This window comes from Hemiscyllium ocellatum, chromosome 3 (genome assembly GCF_020745735.1).
Source record: "Hemiscyllium ocellatum isolate sHemOce1 chromosome 3, sHemOce1.pat.X.cur, whole genome shotgun sequence".
NCBI classification, from domain to species: domain Eukaryota; kingdom Metazoa; phylum Chordata; class Chondrichthyes; order Orectolobiformes; family Hemiscylliidae; genus Hemiscyllium; species Hemiscyllium ocellatum.
The window spans coordinates 40600332-40614747 of NC_083403.1; positions in this window are offsets into that span (position 1 = coordinate 40600332).

Sequence of the window (14416 nt, forward strand, 5' to 3'; positions counted from 1 at the left end):
TGCGGTGGAGGGCATCGTCGATCACGTCTGGGGGGAATCTGCGGTCCTTGAAGAAGGAGGCCATCTGGGCTGTGCGGTGTTGGAACTGGTCCTCCTGGGAGCAGATGCGGCGGAGACGAAGGAATTAGGAATATGGGATGGCGTTTTTGCAGGGGGCAGGGTGGGAGGAGGTGTAGTCCAGGTAGCTGTGGGAGTCGGTCGGTTTATAATAGATGTCTGTGTTGAGTCGGTCGCCCGAGATAGAGATGGAAAGGTCTAGGAAGGGGAGGGAGGAGTCTGAGACAGTCCAGGTGAATTTCAAACTCCACGAATTTATAGTATTAGCCTTTCTAACTATAGGATGGATACTTCAGGCAGTAATAAAGCGCAGCCTGGAATGTAACACAGGTAATAACCCCGACAGCAACAGTAACTCGACAAATTCAGCAGGAATGCCTCTAATAATAGGAGGATTAACCCTATCTAACATGGCCCTAGTAATGTTAGGACTAATTACGATAAATGTTGCGCAAGCTCAAAAATATGAAACTTGGACAGATCCAAGACCCTCAGCAGAAATAATAGGAGAAGAAATGATAGGACACACATACACCTTAGACATAATAGTCTTAAAACAGGAGCTTGGGAATGAAAACCAAGAACAAGATCAAAGAATAGATAATCTTATACAAAATTGGATAGACAAATTACTATCTTATAGTATACAAAATGTTACAAAAAATGAAGAAACCTCAGAGAGAGATAGATGGCTCTACTGTTTATACAAAACGTATAACCGTTCGGACTATCAGAGTCCAGGATCGAAAAACCACTATAACTGCTCCTATCCAAATATTGGCAACCCCCTAAATAATATGAACACTCACCAACCGATAATACTATATGCAAACTCTACTTGGCACTACCAAGAAGGAGGTGACCAAGGACAAAGATGAAATGCCAGAGGTGACACGGATCAGCTTTACCTCACCCTACTAGGACAAGGTGATACACAAGTTCAAGGATTAGGAACTTATTACCTTAAGAAAATGTTTAAAGAAAACGAAACACTGATAATATGCGATCCTACCATCTTTAACCAATCCAAGTCCAGAGAAGAAATAGGAGAATTACTAAAGAAACTAGTAAACTTTACAAAGTTATTCAGACAAGATATAGATGTCTGTAACCACTTTGCCTTAGGGTATGAAGCAGAATTATCCTTACCTAAAGAGACCCAAGGGAAAGAATGGGAAGATGTAAACCACAAGAGACAAACAAATGAATCCTGTTACTATTATTATAAAAATAACACCCATATAATTGGATGCACCGATAAAGCCACACAGTGTTATAGTCCATCAGGATACAATACCGCTCTCCTCCAAAACTGCCCAAATGATAATAGAGCAAAAAGAAATGAAACCCATGGACCATGGTCCTGCAAAATTTCCAACTCAGGAAAAGTAGTATATATAGAACACGGTAGATTTAAGTGTGGATACACTTATGATGTTCCTTAGGATAATTACTATGAAAATAATGCCAAAAAGTATAACACTGAGGCAGAAAACCCAGATGGAAATCAAACATCTAAATGGAAATCAGTATATCAAGACTGGAAAAAATTAAAATACTTCCTAAAAAGACCCACAAAGACAGGGAACTGAAATAAAAGTAGAAAATACAACTCTGTACTGCTACCATTGGGGCAGGATGTACTGCTACAAAACAAAGCAGAATGCCACCTTTTGGGAACAATCTTCTCCTGATAGATGGCTGGTGATAACCACAAATCAAAAAAGCAGTAACAGCAACAATAATGATAATAATAATAATAATAGACAACAACAGGCAGAAGCATATATTAAGGATTTATTCAAAAATCAGAAAATACAATGGGAAAACTCAAAAAACCTAATAATAGAGGTGATAACAATCAAAAAAGACCAAGCCTGGCAAATTGCCTTTAATGACCTTAGAAATCAATTAAATGTAATAACTAGACGATGGTTGCATAACACCTTAAGAACAGAAAACAGGACAATAGCTGATTTAACCTCAAGGGTATACAGATCCCACGTGGAAAATGAAGATCAGCAACTAAAGATCTCACTAGTAGAGATCAAATCCATTCTCACAAACGAAAATTACGAAACTAAAATAAAACAACCAATTTGGCAAAGCCTAAAAAATGGGTGGCTGAAAAAGAAAAAATGTATTCAAATTAACAATCAGCCTCAACTGATCGAATTCTCTAATTTAATCCTATTAAAACCCTGTGATAATAACACGGTTCAATATGTTAAAAAAGATTGCCAGATAGAGTACTTCCCATCTGGAAGTACCTGGCTAACAAACCAGTCAGGAGAATTTAATGTTACGACAGGACATGTCGGATGTAATGGCAAAATTGTGAGACAAAACAGAGAAACTTATAAGAACCTGGCAGAAAAAATTAATCTAAAAATAGAAAAACCCAAACCTGACCTAGAACATTTAGAAAGAATGCTAACCATCTATTCAGAAAAACAATGGATGGAGATAACCTTCTCGGGCCCAACGGATGATGAGAAGCTAAAGACCCTCCAGAACCTAATATCAAAAGAAAGGAAGGCTGACCAAAAAACTCTACAGGAAGAGATAAAAATATGGGTAGAAGAATCAAGAAAAAATTGGTATGATAACTTGCATATTAATGCAGGGACTATGTCAGTATTACAAACTACTGCAAACATTTGGGTGCAAATCTATGATTGGATTTATTGGATTCTAACATGGCTTGGCCTAGAATAACATACACCGCTCTTAGTGGGACTTATCCTACTCTGGGTGTTTGTGGTCGTAATTTGGCCATTTCTCAAGCCATTAATCAAGGGATTGATTCCAGAACGAAAATAAACCACATTCTGCTTCCTCGACCGGCAAGCATGGATGAAACCACAACCAAATACCAAGAAGTCCTAGACTTCCTGGGAAAACAAAACCAAGACTTACTTGGGACTTTGAACTATTGTGAAGGAACGGGAATTCCTCGAACAATTGTTATGTTATTCAGGTGGATATCCTCAATAGGTATGGGTTACTACCAGATTAAACTACAGTACCTCGGGCATATACCTGAGGCCGTTACCTGTCAAGTTTACCAGTGGTCCCTATTGACTGTATGGTCCTGATAGCTACAAACTCGGCTGGGTTTATCGCAGGTCTCTAGGTCCCTTCAGTTTATCCTTTCACCTAGGAGTGAGAGGGATTCACTTTAAGTCAATCCTAATGCCTTCTCAGCTAAGTTCTAGACTTAACATACCAACACAAAGGTAAACATATCTTATCAAATAAAGGTTCGGCGAATACGAAGTGTGTGGTGTAAAATATAATCGAAATTTATCACTATAATAAGTTGAATACTCACAATCAGATGTTTTCAGTTAATCACAATCGTTACAGCCTTTTTGAATGTTCTTAAAAGATACCTAGGATAAAAGCAGAGCTTAATACCAGAGTGTCCCAAATGGGATCTTCTTAGACTAGCGTGTTTCAGCTAGTTGGTTCAGATTGTATCTTTTTCAGGCTAGAATGCAGTGCCTCAACCGAGAATCTTTTAGGCAGGCGTATTTCAGCAAGCTCTTAGCCGTCCGTATGCTTCATCCAATCGGTCTATATTTTGCACAAATGTGTCTTTTCTGCAAGCCTGGTGGTTCAGAGGATCTGCAGTTAAGCCGAGATGGTTAGGTGACTCATTGTCTGTGTTTCAAGACAAGAGTGAGTTCTGTCTGTTTTAGCTCTGCTTTTTATCCTTTACAGTCTAAGTTAAGCAATTACATCATTTGTTTAAAGAACTGGAATCTCAAACTGTGCCTCGGTCAGCATTGTTTAAAGGTCGCGTTAAACACTTAATTAGCTGAGAAAACAATAAGTAGCTGATAAGTAGCTGGTAAAGAGCAGCTGCCACGTAGTCATAGTTATACTTAATTGTTGCTAGGCTAAAATACAATAAAGAGTTAATAGCATCATTGTTGCTACAATATAATATAATCAGGTAAAATTCCACAGAGGAATCGAGTCTTTTCATGAAGAAGTAGACGGATCCCATGACAATAACGAGTTAATAGCATCATTGTTGTTAAGCTTAATCTTATACAATATAATATAATCAGGTAAAATTCCACAGAGGAATCGAGTCTTTTCATGAAGAAGTAATGGATCCCGTGACATCCCCCCCTTGAAAAGCGAGATTTCCCCATGTGTCTTTAAAAAGTTCAAATGATAGCTGAACAGAGTTCTACAATGATTGTTGTACCAATAGCAGCATGTATCAGGAATTTTTCATTTTTCTGCGCTCTATTATTGTTATCTTCACTTTATTCATCAGAGGTGTAGTTTGTTGCAGTTGATGCTCTTATTATGAGAGCTATTGTGAGTAAAGCGGAAAAGGCAACATTAAATCAACGCATATGTTTCATTTAATTATGCGAAATCATTCTGAGTCAGACTTCCCATGGCGGGTTTCATGATCAGATTCAGTTGTTGGGGTTCCGACGAATTTCATCAGTGGATTTCGTTTCCAATCATGTTGGTGGTCAAAGAGCCGGACCTCTGGTTTCCATGTTGGTTTTGGTTCAGGGCCTTGACAGCCATCTTGTTTCCAACTGTACCATGAGGTTTGTTGGACCATCCGTTTTGGTCTTTCATTCAGAATCCTCATTTCGTACCCATGGTAGTCTTTGAGGTCCTGTTTGCGGTCTCTTTCGCATGCCATGTACGGGGATATTTTGTGTTGTCTCCGGAGTTCCCTCAGGAGGCAGTCATTGTATCCAGGTGGGTTCTTATATTCTCTTTCCGTCCATTTCCAATCATGGGTTGGTGATGTATAAGTTACCGCCATTTCTATGGCTTTAGGTGACCATGTCCATTTTGACCATTCGGTTATCATATCGATTTGTGGATGAGGTAACGGTCTGTTGGCTTCTCTGGTTACGCAATTAAACACGTCTTGTTTTATGTTGGATCAGAGCATGTTTAGGTCAGTTAGGTTTTCTTCATTCCGCTTTTGTAGTTTTGCAACATAGTTCAGACAGTCCACAAAGGTATATTTTCCTATGGAGAGTATCATTAAGTGTTCAGCCAGGTTATGGCCTCTTCTACGGTCATACTGTACCATATATTCTTTTGAAAGGGATGTTTGTCGAATGCATTCCCCTTTGATCAAATCTGGGTCAGGCAACATCTTCGTTGGTTTGTATACAGAAAGTAATATGTTCATATTCAATTCTTCGAATAGCATTGAGCAAAATGTGCATATTAGTCTCTGTGCCTTTTTACGTCCATTACAATTTAAACATTGTCCAATGTTGTGTTCTTTTAGAACTGTTCTTGGCTCAGTCCACCATCCGTATTCTGTGTGGTGTTGGTTTCCTTCTTTCTAGTTACCCATTCTTTAATTTTTGGATATTGATAAAGGAATATTGAGGTTGTTTTTTTTTTCGCATAGATGCAGAGGGTTTGTTGAGTTCCAGTAATGTAAGTTTTTGGTTCCATTTTGGTACGCAGGTTTTCTGTGGTTTTGGTTTCTTCCAAGGTGGTAGCTGCTTGGACTTATTTTGTTTTTCTGGTTTAGAGTCACCCAGAGACGGGTCGCGTCTGTGTTTCAAAGGTTTGGTTTGGTTTTTGGTTTGGACAAACGAAGGTTTATCCTGGTTCGAGGTCTGTGTTAAGACCGAATGACAGACAATTAATGTTTTTAGAATCAAGTGAATGGTAGCACAATAAATGGCCCATTCTGGTTCGTAATTAAAAGATATGATTATGGTTGAGGAGATCAGTGTTAAAAACGATCCTCATTCTCCCTTAGTAATTCCAAATTTTCTTCGTTTAAATTCAAAGCCAATCATAATTGTGAGAATTAGTCCTATACCTAGGGTCAAATGGATCCATTTATATTCTACAAAGCCCCAAAGGAGCTGGAGTCCTTTCAGAATGTTTCCTCCTATAATGGGTAGGTGGTGGCAGTAGGCGTCCCATAGACTTACGGGCATGACTACAGGGCTAAATTGTTCTTTCATGTGGGAGAAAATACCACATTGGTTCGAGGAATTCCCGTTCCTTCACAATAGTTCAGAGTCCCAAGTAAGTTTGAGAGAGAAGTGACAGACCATAGTCTATACTGACCATAACCTGTTAAGTTTTGTGAAAAGGTTTAAAACTCAGAATGCAAGACTATTCCATTGAATGGTTTTAACAATGATACCACTTAAGTATCATCGATACTGCCAAGAAATCAAATGCAATTGCAAATGTCCTGTCCAGAACCTAAAGAGGCCCAGTTAGAATTGAAGAGATGTGATTGGCAAAGTCTCAAGGAATGAATGTATGTGTGAGTATACCTGCTTTGAAAAAAAATGCTTTATTTTGTAATGATAGAAGAATGAACCTCATGTCATTCATCATGAGGGAAAAATGTCCTGATAGATCATAATCTTGAATCATCAATGGACACATCTAACTTTAACTACAACATGTGCCTTTCTTTAAAAAGAACACACAGCCAAAATATGATGGCAGGTGTAAATTCAGAGAAATACTCTGGCTTGTCACAGCTGACTAGGTTCAAAAAAGATATAAAGGGAGAAAACACACTACAAACGGAGCTTTCAAAGACATGGGACTTCCTCAAACAGTGAATATGATAATAAGAAAAGACAGCAGTGTGGGCAAAAGACATATTTACGTTTTTCCCTCTTTTGTGAATACACGAGGCCAAGGTTTAAAGGTAAATTGGTCTATGTGTTAGCAGCCTAGTGCCTGGTGCGAGCACCAGTTTGCTGTGAGGGTTACAGCTCTTAGAAGAGGCATTTAAACATCCCTGCATTGCAGGTAAAGAATGGAAATTTCTTTCCATTTTGAGTGTATGTTTCAATAAACCCTCAAAATCAAGAACTTCAAAATCAACTGTTTAACTAACAACATCAATGTAACCAGTATTGTCCATTACTATGCCCAGAGCATATGAAGAAGGGCTTATGCCTGAAACATCAAATCTCCTGCTCCTTGGATGCTGTCTGACCTGCTGCGCTTTACCAGCAACACATTTTCAGCTCTGATCTCCAGCATCTGCAGTCCTCACTTTCTCCTCCATTGCTATGTCCATAACATTTAAGGATCCACTTTTCACAAAAAAACTCAGAGATGATCTGCATTTTTTTTAAACTTTAATCATTTTGGGTCCACCTCATATTTCTTATTAGTATGTTGCATATTGTGATATTAACTCTTCTTGTGTTCAATAATTGTGATATTCTTTTTGTTAATTCAAATAAGTGTGATTAAATTGGCTCCTTCTAAAACAGAAATTCATTTGGGTCCGAGCAAAAGGTATCCACAAGGGAAGGAATTTTTTGATAATTTACCTCATTGTGACCATCCAAGGGAGTGGGAGAATAAACAAGGGAAGCCACTTCAATTCCACCCCCCACCCCCCCACCCCCAACAACCTGCCCCTTCTCTGCACCCAGGAGGTTATGATTTGACATATCCATCTAGAAACACAGTCTGAGGCTGGTTGTAAAAATGGATACCATGTCATTCAATAATTACCATCTGGTTTGCCCCGAGGATTGAAATGCAGACTGCTACAGAACAAAATCGTCATCACTGCTACCAATATGTCAGGAATTAACATGCATCACAAAGAAGAATCAGGAAAAAAAATTCACATTTTTAAAGCACTTTCATGACCTCAGGATGTCTCAAATGTTTCGCAGCCTATAAAGTACTTTTGAAGTGTTAATGACAGGATACATAATGGCCAGCCTTACACTGCGTACAGTCACACACTGAGGAAACAATCCATTTTAGTTTGAGTTTTGGGCAGTGTTGGTAAACAGCCCCCACAATGCCTGCAGTCAAAGCACTCTGATCCATGGGGAAGTCTGTATTCTGAGTGAATTCAGGTATTGCTCTGTCTTCTTTTCTTCTGACAAGAGACAATGAAATGAAGTCAGCGCTGGATTAGAAGGCCTGAATGACTTCTCATATGAAGCAGGGAAGGTGCTGTATCATCTCCAGTTTCAATCTGGATGGAGCCAGCTGTATAATAGTTCATCGCCGTTGGCATTGCTGCCAAGTTCTGAGATTATAAGAATGGTTGCAGTGGTTCACAGATTTTAGTGAGAATCTCATTACTGAAGTAGCAGCATCTCACCAGCTCCTCCTCACTGAGGTCCAAGTAGGAGTCTTGCTCCCTGAATTCCTAGGCAGATATGATCTCTTGCTAAGAGAAAGTCAACCATTTCTCCTTTTCTCTCAACCAGCTCTACAACTCAGCCTGCTATACATAGCCACTGCTTATTCTCCCAGTCACATTTTATTCCAAGAGGACCACCTCTATTAGAAAACAAACTTGGGAACAAATATTTTATTCAGTAGCTTTACATTGATACTCAGCAAAAAAAAAATTGGTTGTGATTTTTAAGGGCCAATCATTTCAGTCACATATCATCACTGTAAGCGTTCTTCAGAGTAGAGTCCTGGGTCCAGCCATCTACTTTCATCAATCACTTCCCCTCCATCAGAAGAATGCACTCTCACCCACCAGGAGGCCAACTTGATTCACAGGTCACATTTCAATCTCTATTTGGGGCCAATTTCCATACTGCAGAATTCTTATTGATGCAGGAGAAAGGTCTTAATAAGCCATTTAATAACTTCAAACATTGACAACATTGCCTAACATGGAGACCAGGTGGAGAAGTTGAATGATCATTTTTGGATATGGGTCTGAAAGTGTGAATAATTCATGAAATACAACAAACACCACCACTGTGATCATGTCATGAAGACTTGGGGAGAGAGTAATGTTGGATATTGTGGGAGACAGATATAGGCTAGGCCCTCACGACAGTCTTTGAAATTGTGCAAAATCTATTCTTATAATCTAAATGTATAGATGTGGAGATTCAATAAACTGTAGCATGTTTACTGCATCATAAACTCCTTGTTAAACCAAAAGGAGGCTATCCCTGCACATATTACAGCACCTAACTCCTGAAGGAACTCACAGGGCAGAATCTTGTAGGAGCCTGAGTAATGTGGGCTATGTGTAGATTTGGTGGGTGAATTGAGGTTCAGCGAAGACCATTTCAATATCAGGAGCAAAGTTTTCCATCTTTCACACATTTGCTGAGTGTGCGAAGTGGGTTTCTCATGTGGCTGCAGTGAGTTGTCAATTCGGGGGGATTAGAATTTGTTAAATACCTTATTCATGCTGCAAATCACTTCATTTAGTTTACCAAATGCACCAAACAAGCAAGACATCAAGAATTTTCAATGGCAGTCAGAGCAGGTGGACCTCATTGAATATGAGTTCCTTGATTGGGGCTGTTAATCTGGTCCAATCAGGAAACCTTGACTTACAGTTAAGAACAGGAGTGTCAGAGGTTCTGTTCATTCAGAAAGTTGGCTCTGAGGGAGCTGGATTAGTGTCAAGGACTCTACAATTAAAAAAAAAGGGTGACTAGGTGATGGGATACCAGCCTCTGTGGAGTTAAATCAGGGTACCTCCAACTTCAGCTCATAACTGGCAGCAAGGAGCCTCTACATTGCTGAACACAAACAGCATCTAAGAGCACGATGCATGGGCATCAAGAAACACATGCCCCTTACCCACAGACATTGGTATTTGACATTTGCCAACCAGTTATGACCATCGGATTAACTCTCTGACCCACTTGCAGTCTGCTTAGGAAGAAAAGGCTTGCCTTGCAATGGCTGCAGTGTAATATTGCAAGATCATTAATTCAATGACCCATATTCTGAGTACCCAAGTTTGAGTTCCACCACAGCAAATGTTGGAATTTGAACTCAGTAAAACAAAATCTGGAATTAAGGGTCTAACGATGACCATTGTTGGTTGTCAGAAAAACACATCTGGTTCACAAAACTTTTGAGGGAAGAATATCTGCCATTCTCACCTGGTCTGGCTTATATGAGACTTCAGACCCATAGTAATGTAGTTGAATCTCAACTGCCCTCTGAAATGGCCTAGCAAGCCACTCAGTTCTAACAAACACCAGAAAATCTCAAAACAGACATGAAGCTGGCATTGACCTAGGCACTGGAAAAGGCAAGAGCAAAAACAGCCCTGTAGACCTTGCAAAGCTATCCTTACTGATATTTGAGGGCCAGTGTCAAAATTGAGAGAACTGTCTCACAAACTAGATTAGATTAGATTACTTACAGTGTGGAAACAGGCCCTTCGGCCCAACAAGTCCACACCGACCCGTCGAAGCGCAACCCACCCATTCCCCTACATTTACCCCTTTACCTAACACTACGGGCAATTTAGCATGGCCAATTCACCTGACCCGCACATCTTTGGACTGTGGGAGGAAACCGGAGCACCAGGAGGAAACCCACGCAGACATGGGAAGAATGTGCAAACTCCACACAGTCAGTCGCCTGAATCGGGAATTGAACCCGGGTCTCTGGCGCTGTGAGGCAGCAGTGCTAACCACTGTGCCACCGTACCGCTCACAAACTAGTCAAGCTAGTCAAGCCACATCCTGACATAGCCATACTCACGCAACCCTACCTTACAGGCAATGTCCTACCGCCATCAGCACCACCATCCCTGGATAGGTCCAGTCCTACCGGCAGGGCAGACCCAGCAGAGACGGCAGCACAGTGGTATCGATTTGGCAACGAGTTTGCTCAGAATCCTCAACATTGGCTTCAGGTTAAACATGGGCAAGGAAACTATCTGCCGGTAACTACATACCATTCTCCCTCGACTGATGAATCGGTATTCCTCCATGTTAAACAAGACTTGGAGGAAGCATTGAGGGTGGCAAGGGCACAAAATGTACTCTGGGTGGGGCATTTCAAGGTCCGCCATCAAGAGTGGCTTGGTAACAGCATTACCGATCAAGCTGGTCGGGTCCTAAAGGACATAGTTGCTGGACTGACTCTGTGGCAGGTGGTGAGAGATCCAACAAGAGGGAAAAACATACTTAACCTCATCCCTACCAATTTTCCAGCTGCAGATGTAACTGTCCATGACAGTATCGTTGGAGTAACTACCTTGTGGAGACAAAGTCCCATCTTCACGTTGAGAATAACCTCCGCAGTGTTGAGTGGTACTTCCATCGTGCTAAATGGGGCAGACTTTGAACAGATCTAGCAACTCAAGACTGGACATCCATGAGGCACTGTGAGCCATCAACAGCAGAATTTTACTCCTGCACAATCTGTTACCTCATGGCCTGGCGTATCCCCCACTCAACCATCACCACCAACACAGGGGATCAACCCTGGTTCAATGGAGAGTACAGTAGAGTCTGCCAGGATCAACACCAGGCATAACTGAAAATGAGGTGTCAACCTTGTGAAGCCACCACACAGGACTACTTGCATGCCAAACATCATAAGCAGCAAGTGATACTCAGAGCAAAGTGTTCCCTCTATAAATGGATCAGATCTAAGTTTTGCAGCCCTGCCATATCCAGTCATGAACAGTGTTGGACAATTAAAGAATTCAGAGAAGAAGGGTCAACAAATATCCCCACAGTCAATGATGGAAGAGCCCAGCACATCAGTGTAAAAGATAAAGCTGAAGTTTTCATAGCAAAGGGTGGGGGAGAACTAGAGGGCACAGGTTTAGAGTGAGAGGGGAATGATATAAAAGGGACCTAAGGGGCAACTTTTTCATGCAGAGGGTGGTACGTGTATGGAATGAGCTGCCAGAGGACGTGGTGGAGGCTGGTACAATTGCAACATTTAAAAGGCATCTGGATGGGTATATGAATAGGAAGGGTTTGGAGGGATATGGGCCGGGTGCTGACAGGTGGGACTAGATTGGATTAGGATTTCTGGTCGGCATGGACAGGTTTGACCGAAGGGTCTGTTTCCATGCTGTACATCCCTATGACATTATGACTCTAAGTGCCGAGTTGATGATCCATCTTGCCATTCTCCGGAGGTCTGCAGCATCATAAAACCAGTGTTCAGTCAATTCAAATCATTTGACATGATATCAAGAAACAGTTTAAGACACTGGAGATTGCAAAGGCTGCAGACACAGACAGCAATCCAGCTATAACACTGAAGACTTCTGCTAAACTTTTCCAGTACAGCCAGAAAGGCAACAGGACAGTGACAATACGAGCTGTACAAAATCACACCAGGTCATTTGCTTTATCAATGATGTGTTCAGTGCTGCAACCCAGTAGTGGGGTTCGAAAATAGAGTGGGCTACACAAGAATAACATTGAAAAGGCCATAACAACTGGCTGTGTTAATCGGGGCACATGTTTTTCTTTATTACTTGGCATTCTTCTGTCTGTTCTCTAAAACTAGTCCCTCTTCCATCCACAAATGTTGTATTCCTCCAATTTGCTTGTGGATTTCCGTACAATCATTTCCCCATCTTTAATTATGTGTGATATATCATGAGTATTTGCCAGAAATTTCACTTCTTTAATTTTTAACACTTAATGCCCATCTTAATGATTTTAAACTTGCAAGCATGCTATATCTGAACTATTCCAAAATCAGAATTTCATTTGCATTGTCAAAAGTTTCCTCAAGCTTTTGTGAAGACTGGTCCCACAACATTTTTCTTCTTTCCAAATTCTACAAATGTTTGATTTCTTTCTTACAGGCCTACATTTCAATTGATAAGGTTCAGGGTCAAGATCATAAGCACTGAGTTTTGCCTTTTTGACAGTTTAATAACCTGTAGAATGTTCTCCTGATGAATTAGTCTACACAGTCATAGCTGCACCTGTCAAAACACTCTGCAATATCCAAGCAACTTTTGGCCACTTCAGCTATCCAGACTTAATATACCTTTCCACTCCATCCTCAGTAAATGTGAGTACTCAGCATAGATTCTTGTCAAATCAAATCATTGGCAACAGAATCCTTTTCAAAGCTATTACCATGTTCTTCCTTCTATATTCTAAGCTTTTGTTTGGCCAAATTGTATTGTATAATTTATTTATCTCTGTGGAGTTCAAGCTTTTTTTTAAAGATTGCATCTCCCGTAGTTTTCTCTTACCTTACTTTCTATTTATATCCTTCTTCCTGCTAACTCAACTCTTTTCACTGTTTTTTCTCTCTTAGACAAGTTTCTTTTCAGTTCTGTTTCTTAGATAATTGCAGTTGTGACATTTCAATTTCAGGTTTCTTTTCTTCTGATTCTAAGTGTTAGATAATCAGATCATAGGAGCAGGAAGAGGCTATTCGGCCCCTCCAGCCTGCTCTATCATTCAATAGGATCGTGGCTGATAATTACTTGAAACATCTCCTCATTCTGAGATCCGACTTCTCCTTCTACTGCATCTTCAAAGAATCTACAATTTTTTTTCAGCTTAGCTATTGTCAAAATATTTCAAATAATCCACTGCTATATCTTCCAATTCCAAGAAACTCTGATTAACATTCACAGCTATCTTCAAATTCCATTCAAAAGCTCCTTAAAAAAAGAGACACTAATCCTTCTTGAATCCAATTAATTGAAATCCCAGACAAACCCGAATTTGTCATGATCCCAGCTGGTGTTACGATTGGAAAAGTCACATCATGCACTGAAATGTGGCTTGAAAGATGTGTACAAGATAAATGAACAAGGATATCTGAACATAATCTTAAATGTCACTGTTTGCTGAGAATGAGCATGCCTGAAGCAACAGGAAGATATTTTATTCTTCAGGTGTTGTCACCTCAAAGAAAATCCCATCATTTTCACTTCACAACAGAATAATTCCGTAAAAGTCTCAAATACTTCAAAGTCATCCATCTTTTTCAACAGCCATCAACAGCCAACAAATATTTCTACCATTATAGCAGGGTTTACCTAGACAATCATTCATTCACATCCCCAAGACTAACATTTCTCCATTCTTCTGACACCATGAAAGTTATTTTACGAAATGGGCCCTCAATTCACAGCCACCCTGGTTTGTTGAATTATTGTTGACTAAAATATCAACTGATGCAATAACTAACTGCTCATTCTGGCTCCAATGGCAATTTATCCAGGGAGATTTTCTGAGCAGCAAGAAATTCTTCAAATTTACAGGTTTTCTCTTTCAATACATCCCTGATTGAAATTAGATTGGGTTTGAACTACAGATGATCAAATGGCAGAATATGATCCCACTTATCTATTACCCCATCCCTTATTCCACACAACTACCACCATGGAAAATATTTTCATGAATTCTTTTAGCATACTTGAGCAAGCAAGTCAAGTCTTGTGACAAACTCACCAACGATGTAGCATTCCACTGTGCTCAATCCTGGGCTTCAAATCCACAACTTTCCATGTGAGAACAACAGGTGATCAATCCAATCACAGTCTTCAAATGCGAAAAAAATCTAACGTACTCCAGACAAGACTCTGAGCAAGCCTTCCAATGTATGCCTGAGGGATGAGCCT